The sequence below is a fragment of the Doryrhamphus excisus genome, linkage group LG23 (assembly GCF_037039965.1).
Source record: "Doryrhamphus excisus strain RoL-2023G ecotype Guam linkage group LG23, RoL_Dexc_Guam_v1.1, whole genome shotgun sequence".
Lineage (NCBI taxonomy): Eukaryota > Metazoa > Chordata > Actinopteri > Syngnathiformes > Syngnathidae > Doryrhamphus > Doryrhamphus excisus.
In genome coordinates, this window is record NC_136379.1 from 3,148,679 (window position 1) to 3,161,311 (window position 12,633).

General features: G+C 39.9%; 1 protein-coding gene across 1 annotated transcript in view; it reads left to right on the forward strand.

The window, feature by feature from the left end:
* Positions 1-3,530: 3,530 nt before the first annotated feature.
* drp2 (dystrophin related protein 2) overlaps positions 3,531-12,633 on the forward strand; it is a 203,391-nt gene continuing 194,288 nt past the window's right edge. Inside the window, exon 1 of the mRNA XM_058076030.2 lies at positions 3,531-3,848. The gene's annotated coding sequence lies outside the window, so the exon portion shown is untranslated. The remainder of the gene's footprint in view (positions 3,849-12,633) is intronic.

Here is a 12,633-nt window from a genome sequence, read left to right on the forward strand (position 1 = left end):
AGCATGCGAGCTACTTTTAAAATGACAGAGTCAAAATGATCTACCCACTACAAAAATGCAAAACATTATTTATTTTCAAATGTATTGAGGATTATTTGTACGTACAATGTATGATGATGTACCTTACATAACCAAATGAGCCAATATTGCAAAACACACATAATTAACTATTAACATTTTTTGTAATTACCTGAGTTTACTTTGATGACTTGCACTGTATTGAATCAGCCAGGGATGCATAGTCCGGACAGTAGCTGCTGATAGCCAGGTTAGCCAGGCAAACGCACTTCGAAAAAGACATTGTGAAAAAAAAGTCCACCTCCCATTCCGTATGGAAGTGATATGTTTTTGCCTTTTTACTTGGTCCAGCTACTTCACTCATTTTAGTGACCATAAACTTTAGCGAGGGCTTAAAATCTGACGCAATTCGCCGACTAGCTTAGCGCTTTGCATCGTTGTTTACGCATGAGCGGTGACCTAAAGGTCAAAATTCAGTTGTCATCTGACTGGTTGTCCTGTATGTCAATCAAGTAACGGGGATGGATGATAGGCTGACATCGTAAGTTCTGCTGCACTTAGAGACGTTGTTTGATTTGATTGGTCACCCGAAGGGCAACATTCAGTTGTCATCTGAATGGCTGCCCTGTATGTCAATCAAGTGACGGCATTGATGCTAGGATGATATTTTTTTAATGTCACGCCGCAATCGACCAGCGATCGACCGGTCGATCGCGATCGACTTAATGAGCACCCCTGCTCTACAGCATAAATGTGGACCACCCCCACGCTTTACATGACCTTCAGCAACATGTCAATAGTGTTTTGGCTCATCCGAATAAAAATAGCAATTTCGGAGCAGTCTGTCTTAAAGGGGAACTGCACTGTTTTGGAATTTTGCCCATCATTGACAATCTTTATGTGAGCATTCTAGCGTGAGAAAATGAGTTACTATGAGCTAGCTAACCACGGATGTCATGGGAAATACTGTACCTATTGTGATGCTGTAGCCCTCTCAAAAAACCTCAGAAAAATTACAGCAGTCTTCCATGTACATAAGTGACTTGTACATGAACCAAACTTGTAGCAGCTAACATGGAACACTATATCTGGCAGACTAACACCACGCCTATCTAGAGGCTCAACAGGATTCTCTTTTGCTGTCTTGTGCTGGAAGACACAACCATCCCAAGGAGAGCGGACATTGTACGTGTTGTCACTGTATTTATGCCGCTGTTATTTATGAATTTACGATCATGTGTATTAATCCGCTTAGGAAAGAAGTTTCTGTCGTGTTTGAAATCATCAAAATACAGCATGATACTGCAATGTTTAGATGTTCTCATCACTGTCCGTGTCAATGCATGATCGCAGCATGAATATCAAACGATGTTAGAGGGGTTTTTTGAGGGCTTGAAATAGGTGTGTCCCAATGATGTGCATTGTTAGCTAGCTCATAGTAACATGTTTTCTGGTGTTATAATGCACAGAAAAGGGAACAAAACATGTGTTCATGTTTCACATCAGGATTGTGAATGATGGGCAAGATTCCCAAAAAGTGCAGTTCCTCTTTAAAGAAAAACCATTCTGGGGGTGGGGGGATTTTTGGCCACCATCCACAATCCTTACATGAGACATGAATACTGGGGCACACACCACACCGGCTAGCTACCATAGCTTTACCACAGATTTTCCCGGAGCGCATCAGTGCCTCCGACCACTCCCAAAAGTAAGGCCATTGGAGATGGTACCGCTGCTGTGTTTTTATTTCGGACACCAGGTGTAGGTGTTTGTTTCAATACTACTATGTCAACTTGATGCGCAGAAGAACATTTTAAAACTCATAGATTTGTCATATATTTTCCTTATTTGCACCTAACATAGCAAAGCCACACAAAACTGGCACATTGGTTTCTTGCAACAAAATATGTTCAATTTTTGCCCCCAAATTTATCTTAAAACAACTGCAAGCTTTTGTGTGAAGATTTCTATAAATTTTCATATTTGACAACAAGATGTCGCTCCCTTTCCCCATTTAAAGCATGCAGCAAAATTCTGCACCTCTTACTGTTTTGTGCAGGGGTGCCCCGTGAGATGATTGCTGTGTGTCTGTGTTGTCATTGGATTAAATAAAAATCTTTTTTACTTTTTACTTTAGCTTTGTTGTTTTTGTCGATAAAAAAACATTTGTTACAGTATATGAACATAAGTCATTTTAAAGAATTGACTCATTATCTGATCCCCCTTAAAATCTGCTCAGCTACATACTGTATATGGGAGCTGTACATTTGAGAAGTAGGTTAAACCAGCAGGATTCTGCTGTTAAAATGTGTAATATTAGCACTGCATCTCACATGGCTATGCTAGTGTTGTTGACAAACTTTATGTCGTCTTACTGAACTTTCTACATTTTTGCCCATCATTCACAGTCCTAATGATGCGTTCTAATGATGCATGAGCGTATGACCTATGAGCTAGCTAACAATGCTTGTAATGGTACGTAGCATACCTATTTTGAAGCTTATGTCCTAACCAAAAAATGCAAACAATGTTCCATTTACATAACTGACCAAGCTATGGCGATATTTTTATTGTAGCAGCTAGCATGAAAAACTATATCTGGCGGAGTAACACAACACCTCGCTAGCTGCTAGTCTCAGCGTTAAGACGGAAAAGTAGGTACACTATTTCATTAAGAAGGCTCAACGAGATGATTGTTTGCTGTCAGGATTGTTTACCTGAGTCTTGTGCTGGAAGATACAGCCATCCCAATGAGCGTGGACATTGTATGGGTTGTCTGTTTCTATGCTACTGCTGTTGATGGAAGTGGTCTTTGTCAAGTCAATGCACCTAGAAAAGATGTTTCGGTAATGTTTAAACTCATTAAATATGTCAGAATACTGTAAGTATTACATGTTATCATCTATGTACTTGTTAAAGCGTGATTACAGCATGTATATCAAATGATAAATGTTGTTAGAGTTTTTTTTAAAGGGCTCCATAGTCGAAATAAGTGTGTTCTAATGATGTGCATTGTTAACTAGCTCATGCTAACTCATTTTCTCTCCTTAGAATGCACAGAAAAGGGAAACAAGTATCTGTTCATGTGCAGTTTTCCTTTAAAATCTGATGCTGATAATAATCAAATACTGCCTGAAATAGATTTTACAAACTCTTTGTTGTGTTATGTCAACATGCTTTGTTTGTTTCAATGTTGACGTTTAAATGTTGTTGCGTACAAATACTCAATACTTTGCCAATATAAAACACTATGCATCACGTTGATGCAAATATAGTATTAGTCTATTACTGATGAGATGTGCTTCTTAATTTCCTTGATGTCTTTCTTAGATCCTCCCCCCCACCAGCAGCCCCCCGCCCCCCCAAGCGTGAGTGATTCCATCTCAGGATCCAAGTGTGGGAGGTACTTGGAAGTTGTAAATCTCCCAGCTGGAGACACACACACACACACACACACACAAACACTCAATTGCAGTGAAGAAGCGAAGCCACACTACCGCTGAGCGCTCTCTCTCTCTCTCTCCCTCCCTCTCTCTCTACCCGGCTCATGACGCACCGTGCCCGGCGACTTACCGCCTTCTCTCCCGCTCCTTTTCCGGAAGGGACGAGGTGATCCAGTCAGGGCAGGTGTAGCCACAAGACACCGATGAAACTCGGCATCGGCAGGCAAACAGCACCCTGATGTCAGGCGCTTCTCAGCTGCTCCGGTCCTCAACCTTTGCCGGATCTCTCGCTGCCGCTGCGGCCGATTTGGAGCCGACACGTCCCGGGGAGCTTTGCCTTCACCACCCGGGTCAGAACACTTCTCTCCGGAGCTAAAGCAAAAGAAGGTAAGACTGCTGCTTTTCGTCTTCTCTTTGCTGTTATCAGGGGCTTTCAATGGATTTTGTTTTAGATTCTGTAGTTTAGTGAGCGAAAAGATTTGCAAATAACATGTTTAGTAGTATATGTTATGGCATTAATGCTCATTATTCTACCATTAAATATGCATTTCTGTGACTGGAGGGGAGCAGGTGTGCTGCTGCTGCTCATTAGTGATGAATAAGTAACGCAGGAAGTTTGGAGCTCCTAATGCGTGGAGTTTGCGCCACTGACACACTATTGCGCACTATTGCTAATGCAATTGTATTAAATGAAAAAATATCACATCAGCTTTTAGGCATATACGGTGCATTGTTGTTACACTACATGACAAACATAACCAAGCTGATCTCATGAGATTGTTTGCTAGAGTTGCTCCTGTTTCCCTCAGCCAAGGTCTGAGGTCCCTCAGGTCCTGGATATTCATAAACTTGCAGTGCATTTTAATGGCAAAATGGATACATACTGAATGTCATTCAAGTTCATATTGGGCACGGGTGTCAATTTTTTGCCTTTTTGTTTATTGCTAGAACCAATCCAAGGAGGTCAACATATGTTAAATAGTTCAATATATTGAAAGAAAAAACACTGCTGTGTTGTATTAGTGTGATTTCAATGAAGGCATATTTTGTGTAACTGATGCTGTAGATGGTCCAGTCTGAAAACAGGATGTAGACATGACTCCCATCAAAGTGTAATCATCATCATCATCACTCACATCCTTCTCATGCTCTCTCTTGTGCTCTTTCATCTTCCTTCCATGGCCTCTAAATGCTTTCATAATAAAAAAAACTATGCTTCCTATGTTGAAGAGAGGCGTGTGTTTGCATGTTAATGCCAGGACTAAATAAACATACTAAATATGTGTGCACTGGAAACCGACTGAGCCGGGGAGCACTTGTGACATCCAATTGTGAAAGATGCTAAAAGCATTAGAAGAGATCTCCATTCCATCCATGTGCCTCCTGGTCCTCCTTCTATTTATTGTTATTGCATTCATACACACAAGACGCCCCCCCACCCCCCCCCCCCTCCCGACTAACTGCCTCTAAGCCCACTCCCATTCCAGTGTTGTGTGTCATCTTGTCATTTTCATAAGCTCCCCTGTTCATCATTCAGTTGCTGATTTTAATGGAATCATGTCATCTGAATGTTCTGAACTCCTGTTTCCATGCCAGTTTTGGATGAGTTGTGCAGGTAGCAATCTAGTTGAGAATGAGTCTTTGTCCTGAATGTTTGAATTCCTGAATTCCTGAATTCCTGAGGGGGTCAATTTTGACAGTGCTGTCCCAATCCATCACAGTGGAACCTTGGTTAGGGGCATTGATTCTACTCTAACCAAAACCCTAAGCAAATATTTTTTTTCCCATAAGAAAACATTTAAATCCCATTCTGTTCCACGAAGCCAAAAGTGTTAACACAAAATATATTTTTAAAAATAGTTTTACAAGTAGAAAACAATTCAAGGTGCATATAAATAAATATAAATGCTGAATGAAAGGAAATCTTTTGTTTTGTTTTTTGTTTTGCAGTGAGTTTCTTCTTAAATTCAATTTGAGCTGCAGTGATTAATCAATGATTCCATGGTTAATTGATTAGCCAATTAATCGACAGCTATTTTGGTAATTGAATGTTTCATTTAAAAATGTAAATATCCTGATTTCAGCCTGTTTTTAAATTTCTTTAGTCTTCCATGACAGCAGACCTATTATCTTTGTGTTTCAGGCAAAACAAAATAGTCACACACATCGACTTTTGACTTTGTAAAAGAGCAATTGACATTTTTGCCTCTTTCTGATATCTTTGAAAGCAAACCACTGCAGAGATGTGTGTAAGAACATTCCCACAAGTATGGGATGTATCCACTTGTACTTGTGGTAGAACAGGGAAACTACAAATAGCTATGGCCGTGCCGGCCCAGTGCATGCCATATCATTCTGCTATGTGCTTCACAACTTGACCCTCAAACAAGGACCCACCCCGCCCTCCAGAGCAGATGCCAAGTAAATGCCAAGCCTGTCCCAAATGTATTGATTTCTTATGTATTGATTGGTGATGCACGTGTAGCAGTCTGTACCAGGGACTCATTGATTTGCAGTTGATTGTTTGTAATGTTGATGTTGTTCATACTTCTCTTCTTCCATTTCGGTGTCGGAAACATTCCTCTTCCTCGCCCTCTTTGCTGTGATCTCGGGGAAGGAAAAAGTCCATTCAAGCATTCTTTAGGGGATTGCTGCTAAGAGACTGAAATTAAAATGGGTTTCTAAAACAATGTATCGATTAATCGAATTTTTTTTTTTTTACAGATTAATCAAACAATCTTTAGTTTCAGCACTAAATTCCAAAGTGTTTTCTTACCTCAGGTCTTTGCTTTTCTTTTGATCACAGCAGCAAAATAAGACAAAATGGAGCCAAAGAAAGTTGCAAATGCCAGCAATTTGGTCAAGAAGGTGATAAACACAAAAGGTGGTGTCCGTATTGATTTGCTGCCATCGTGTTTTTGGTAGCAATCACAACTTCAACGAAGATAAAAAATAACCTTAAATGTCCATTGATCCTTTAAATGTCTAGCCATCATTTATGTGCCTTTTAGAATTGTATGACTGTGGAACTGTAAAGCTAACGGTTAGTTGGTAAAAAACTACAGAGTCGACTGCTGATGACATCATAGACGTAACCTTAAAACATGCTAATGTGGGCGTACTTAACAGAAAAGACAATTGCATATTTAACCACTTCGTCTTCTTCTCTTCTTTTGTGTGAATTGCAACAGCTTACGTTAGTCCTGCTTCTTCCAGGAGCTAAGGTGTGATGATTTAGGCTGCTCAGGGTCGCACGCTGCACACTCACCATTTAGGGTGTGTTGAGGGACGGCACTCTGAATTTTGCCACACAGCATTAACGCCAAATGCACTAAAGTGTTGTATATATAAGAGTGTGTGAATAGAAACACAACCTGAAGCACACGTGTCAAACTCAGGCCCAGGGGCCAAATCTGGCCAGATTTACCCAGATCTATAAATAAAAATGAAAAACGATTATTGCCTGCACATACTAAAGCTAAATGCTAACACATTTACACCACATGACGCAAGAAGAATGGAGCAGAAAGGAGACCGCATGAAGTTGTTCATTGCTCTGTGTGCATCATTTTCTACCGCTTATCCTCACAAGGGTCACGGGGGTGCTGGAGCCTATCCCAGCTGTCTTCGGGCGAGAGGCGGGGTACACCCTGGACTGGTGGCCAGCCAATCACAGGGCACATATAGACAAACAACCATTCACACTCACATTCATACCTATGGACAATTTGGAGTGGCCAATTAACCTAGCATGTTTTTGGAATGTGGGAGGAAACCGGAGTACCCGGAGAAAACCCACGCCTGCACAGGGAGAACATGCAAACTCCACACAGAGATGGCCGAGGGTGGAATTGAACTCGGGTCTCCTAGCTGTGAGGCCTGCGCGCTAACCACTCGTCCGCCATGCAGCATGTGTGCATCAAATGAACTAATAAGTCATTTGAATGATTATTTTGTGCAATGAGAGTGTTTCATTTATATTGGCGTTCCTTTATCATCTTTACTTTACGTTAAAAATGTCCCCATCAATTTGGTATTAAATTAATATTAATATATTAAATTAATATCCAGACAAACCATAGCCATCATAAGTGGACAAAAACATTATGCTCCAATTCAAGCCATTCAACATCAGACTGGAATAAAAGATGTGTAGGATGATTAGCTATCTGTTTATCATTGCTCATGTCAAATGGGATTATTTTGACCTGGAATTAATATAAATGAATTAACCAATTAATTCAGTTCACATTTCCAAGTTAATCATGATAAAAAGGTGTATATTTTGTAAGTGTGCAGGAGTAGAGGGCACATGGCTTCAGGTGAATGTCTGGGTGGGTATGCCACTGTAAAACGTTTGGGAACCACTAAGCTTCACATGCAGTCACATGACTGACATGACATCACATGCAATTACATTATGAAGGGCCACTGCACAAAAAGAATGGAGTATGAACCCAAGCTACATCCATGTCAGGTAATATTGTCCATTTATTATAATAATACTTTGCATTTAGAAATACAGGGGATTTCTGAACCAAAGTCATGTAATATCACTCTGGCACTGGTATAAGTACGCATTGTTGGTTTTGAACTGTGGTAGGCTCCACCTCGGAAATCATCACCAAGGCTGCGGTCACTGTTGAAGCTTGTTTGACATGACAGACAGCTGTCTCTGCAGGTGATATGGTGCTTTGGAGTGGTTGGGTTTTCTTAGGATGTTGTTTTTTTTCTACCTGCTTCCAACACGAGGTTGTTGCCAGACTCTTGCCAAGACAGGAGTTGGATCCAATCTGATTGAAATGAGCAAATGTTGTCAGCATTGCTGTTAACGGTAGTGTTAAGCTAGCTGTTTCCTCTGGACAGACGCTGCCTATGGTCCCACATCTCACCTTCTCTCACCTCTGCCTCCTTGGCTCCACTTTGAAAATACAACATGATTTTCATTTTCACTGAACACATCAGTCAACTTTCCCGCAACGTGCAAGCATCCAACTGATAGCTTACCTTAAAAAACACAAGAGTTTTGGAGTCTGCTCATTTGAAAAAAACACCTAAAATAGGCATAAGACATTCAAAAGTAATCATTTTAACTCGTTTGCTAGCTCTTTCAGGCGACGTGTCTCACAGATTAGGATGGTTTTGTGTTGACATCAAATCGAGTAAAATAATTTACTGTGAATTTACAGTATTTTACTGGCAGCACGATGCCAGTAAAATACTGTCATATATTTCACAGTATGTTTACTGTGATTTGACAGTAATAAAAATAGTACTGTAAATTAATTTGACAGTATTTTACTGGCAGCACGATGCCCGTTAAATACTGTAATATATTTCACAGTAAGTTTACTGTGATTTACTTTACAGTAATAAAAATAGTACTGTAAATTAATTTGACAGTATTACTGTAATATATTTCACAGTATGTTTATTGTGATTTATTTAACAGTAATAAAAATAGTACTGTAAATTAATTTGACAGTAGTTTACTGGCAGCACGATGCCAGTAAAATACTGTAATATATTTCACAGTGAAGAGGGTGTTTCTTTTAGACTTGCTATTCTTTTCCCTGAATTATAAAAGACAATGAACATGAAATGATATATGGACAACAAAAGAGAAGCTTAATTAATACTCCAGCAAAATGTAAGCCGTTTGCGGAACTAGCTACAGTAGACTGCCGAGTGAGCTGCTGAGTTTCTTCTGTCATGGAGGAAACAAAAGTGGAGCTGAATGAAGCATCTGAGCTATAGCCGACTAAAGACATTGGAAATGAAAAGACTAGCACAGTTACAGTTTAGCTAGTCAAATAATACACAAAATATAAATGATCTTCGTTTTGAAAGAGAAGTTCTAACAACTTTGACTTTCAGGTGGTATGCTAGTTCTATATGCTAGCTTTCTTTCTCTCATTGAGCCAAACATATCAAAAGTCAAATCTAATCCAGTCTAATCTGCTAATCTAGCTTGTTATATTTGTTTGTATATATTATGTTATATTGTTTGTATATATTTGTTATATATATTTGCTTGTTGACTTGTCTGTATGTGATCTATCTGTAGATGAGAGAATAAACGTACTAGTTTCCACGTATTTCCTCTCTCTGGGGCATTCAGCGCTGCAGCTCTGGGAAGGAAAAATATGTCCTCCCAATATTTCCCTCCAAAAGTCTTCTTCCCACAATCCACTGCAGTCTACAGTCACTTTACACTAATTCTCTGGTGAGTTTCATGTCAATTACTGTGAACATCTCCAAAGCACTGTGGAGAGCGCCACGTCATATTTCCAGTCGTATACTGTAAATATCATTTACAGTAACTCATTAGATAATCGCAGTAATGCACTGCTCATAATACACTAACTATTGTTAAAGTGCAGTAAAATATTGTAATATGATTAACAGTAAATTATTTATTTACAGACTGGTTTTACTGTGACAGTATTTGTAATTTACAGTACTGTAATGTGAAAACATTTACAGTAAATTAGTGTCAATACTACAATAGTCCATTTTAGAATCACAATACTTGATTGTAAATATGGATCACAGTAATGCACTGGCCATAATACAGTACCGTACTGTGGAAATCACAAACATTCGTTAGTGTAACTTGATATTGTAACTTTTGGCCAGACGTTGAGAGAATGATGAAGAAGCCATGCATGCCAAAACAGCCATAATTGGAAGGCAGAAATGTCAAGCAGCATTTCCCCCATTTCATATGTCCAGATGAAGACACATCCAGCAGCTGTCATGTGCACTTTGTTGCTAAAAAGGAAAATTGTGTTTTTAACACTTATGCAGAATGCAGAAATATCAGTGTTGAAAATGTCCGGATAAATAATAGCATAGATACCAAGTTGGGGGTGGGGGATAATGTCCAGTTTGACCCGCATCCCAGACTCGGGTTTGACTTTTGCCTTTCATTCACTTTCGCCTCAATTGCTTAACACTTCACACACACTTTATTTCTTTATTTCAACTAGTGCTTTTCCACTGCAAAGGAGGGTTCTATTTCGAGTGTACAGAGCAGAGACTATATGATGGAAAGCATATTGGTTGATTTTTGGTCAAAGAGGTGGAATTCTGGTGGCGATCCAAGTTAGATTGGTGAGGTTTTGGTGGAAGACTGAGCCTCACCGTTGCCATTGTTGTCAGTAATGCGAGACGGGGAGGTTTTTTCAGCATTTGCAACACATCCATCTTAAAAAGCGAAAAAACAAGGCGTGTGGAGGGGGTGCATTTCTTTTGAAGGTGTATAATTTGGTGCCAATCCAAATGTGTCTGCACTCATCTGGAGTGTGGTAGGTTCATCTTGGTGTCCTCTGAATGCCTTAAATATCGTGTTTTTGTGGGCTTTGCCTTATTTATGTAGAAGTTAAAGAGAATGTTTCTTTTTTCTCCTCACATTTTCTTCCTTTCTGTCTGTCTTTTTTTAATTCAAGAGACTGATCTGAAAATGTCATCCTGTGTTTAAGTCTGCCCCGGGTCTTCTCAAACTCTAGTGGTGCGTTAAGAATTATCATCCATCCCACTGCCATGGTGACGTCCCATATTCTTACTGGACCTTATTTAGTAGAGGAGGTTTGAGCTCGTCATTTTTATTTGTCAGGTTTAAAGTTAAGTTTTTTTTCCTACTAAACAATTAGACATCGTCTTGGAGGTTTCCCGAGGGAATGCTATGGAATGCTATCACCCTCTGCTTCTCAGTCTCACAGGACATATTTTCCCTCAATGAGCTGCAGGCTTGGAGCTGCTTGACTGGAGACTTGCTACTCGCTTGGCCATCCATCCGTTTTCTATTCCGCTTGTCCTCATTAGGGTCGTGGAGGTATGCTGGAGCCTATCCCAGCTGACTTTGGGCGAGAGGCAGGGGACACCCTGGACTTGTCGACAGCCAATCACAGGCCACTCACTATTTAGACAAAAATGGCCGAGTTGGACAGTTCAGTGAGTTCAGTGGATATTAAGTCTATACGGTGATGTGAGCTGTACAGTGACTACTCTAAAGTACAGTCGTCCCTTGTCTATCACAGTTAATTGGCTCCAGGCCCAAATGTGATAAGTGAATTTCGACAGAGTAGGATTCAGTATTAGAAAGGGAATATTTATTTGTTGTTTGAGTACAGAAAACCTGTCATGACCTTCCAAATAGATTTTTTTTACAATTATTAGAGCCCTTTAGACATGAAATAGCACCACTATAGCCAACTATAACTTTGGTGAACTAACTAGGAAGCCTCTAATTTATTTGTTCTAAACTTAAAAAAACAGGAACCTTCGTGGGGATGTCCCAGGCCGTAACATCGAGTGGTGAGAGACAATATTTGCTACAACAACGAACATTAAATAAAGACAAGCTAAAGGGCAAACAGATGGACGTGTTGACACTCGGTGTTGCCTAGCAAACAATGACTAGATCCAAGGGGACGGGCCACCCCGTGGGCAAATTAGTGAACCTGCCAGCCCAAGTACCTCAGATCAAGGTGTACCTGTGAGCTCATGTAGCTCGAGCCGAAGCACTCCGGACACAATTATAAACACGGAAAAACCTTTTAAAGATCCGCTGCCGATTCCCACTGAAAGCGATCCAACCACCTGAGGATGCAGCCGCGAATGGAGGAGATTAACTCACAAGAGTTGCTATCAAAGCTGCTATACAAGGTGGATCACATGACCTGGAGGATGGATCACATGAAATAAATATTTGTTTACATATTTGTTTAAACTTGAGACCTGTAATATTTGTTATTATTGTCATTTTTTCATGTAAATTGAGGCAGCAAAAGCAGTATCGGTCACAAATATCGGCCCTAGCAAAATCGGCCATCGGCTAAGGGTGATGGAAAAAAATCTGTATCGGCATCGGCCCGAAAAAAACCCATATCGTTTGATCCCTAGTGTAGACGTTGAAAGGCTGAAGGAAAATAAATTTCTGGGGATCACAATAGATGAAAATATGAGCTGGAAACCTCATATTACAAATATGCAACATAAGGTGGCAAGAAATATTTCAATATTGAACAAAGCAAAATTTGTTCTCAATCAGAAATCACTCCATACTCTTTATTGCTCTCTGGTTCTACCATATCTTACTTATTGTGTGGAAATATGGGCTAATAAATATAAAAGCAATCTTCACTCGCTAAATGTACTGCAAAAAAGG